Genomic DNA, 1549 nt, shown 5'->3' with positions numbered 1-1549 from the left:
TTTATGTTTAGCAGCATTTCCAGCCTCTACTCACTAGATGCCCAGAACACCCCCACCCCCAAAATGGTTACCACCAAAAATATCTCCAGACATTGCCAAATATCCCCTAGGAGGGAAAATAGCTCCAGTGACTTAGAGCCAAAAAATTAAAAAATAAATAAATGTTAGTTTTCCCTAAATAGATTCTGAATTCTTTAATCATTGTCCTATGCCAGAAAGCATATACTATATTAATCCTCTCACTGGAGATTCTTAAAATAGGCAGGTTTTCTGGAAACTGGTTGACCCAATTGGATTATCTGAAACACAATGGACACTTGTAATAGGCAGTTCAACTGAGTGAAACAAGCATTGGCCAAGAATCAGGAGATGTGGATTCTGTCCCCAGTTCTGCCATTACATGCTCTATGGCCTTGTCACTTAATCTCTCTGGAATCATTTTCTCCTCTGTCAAATGAAGATACTGTGATTTCTAAGGACGTGGAAATACTCAGTTTCTGATAAGATCCCTCCAAACTCTTGCCTCCCACCTTGAAGTTCCTTAAGCTGCCCAGCCTCCCTCCCAGTGCCCCCTTCACTTCACCTCCAAATGTCTTTTGTTATATTTCTCAGCCTCTCAGCCTGGTCCGTCCCTTAAACACATCTTTCAGAGTCAGTTCTTCCAGGCTATTGTTACCACTCAGACAAACTCATTATTATTTCTGATTCCAACAAGTAAATTACGGTGGTGTTTAACACAGCCGTGGCAGGGGCCTGTTTGTGGAAATTATGATGTCGAAGCACAAGACACCCTGATGTTTGTGTGAGGAAAAACAAAATAAAATTTTAAAGTCCTTTTAAAATGCTTCGAGATGTAGTACTTAAATTATAGGAATGTCCTAAGCATCCACATAAATTATTCTGACCTGGCTAACATTCGTACAAAGAAAAGCCATAGAGTATCCCTTTTAACTAATTCTCTTCAGCACCCACCTGCCTTTCTGTGTATTCTGCAGTTGTCAAATTGGAGTAATGGGTCAGAAGATTCTATGTCTTACCAGGAATTGGGATCCTGCTCATAGAGAATGGACTGCCCAGGATGATCCAAACTGAACCCAGTAGAATGTAAGCTCAAGAGAGCAAAGACTGTTTTATTTATCGCTGCATCCCCAGTGCTTAGAACAATGCTGGACACCTTGTAGCACTCAATAAATAGGTGTCAAATGAATAAACTGGTGCATTTGGGTAAGTAAAATAAAGTAAATCCAAATATTTTGCTTAAGGTTTAAGAGTATGTTTCAACATTCTGGAAAGTCTTGATCTACTAGACATTTTCTTTGGTTTTCCCCCCTTCCCCTCATTTTGCACCTTTTTCTGTTGGTACCCCTCACCTAACAAAGCATCTTCTCTCTTCTGGGTCGGCTCGGAGCAAGCAGCACCTTTCTTGAGGGTGTCCCTGGTGGCAGGAAAAGGAATTTATTACATAGGGCCTATGTTGGGGGGTGGGGTGGGACAGTTCTGTAGTCCCTAAACCTAATTTCTGCGTGCCCTGTCTCCACCGCGTTGCATT

This window comes from Pteropus medius, unplaced genomic scaffold (assembly GCF_902729225.1).
Source record: "Pteropus medius unplaced genomic scaffold, Ma_sr-lr_union100, whole genome shotgun sequence".
NCBI lineage: Eukaryota > Metazoa > Chordata > Mammalia > Chiroptera > Pteropodidae > Pteropus > Pteropus medius.
The sequence above is the reverse complement of the archived record's forward strand: the minus strand, read 5'-3'. Positions refer to the sequence as shown.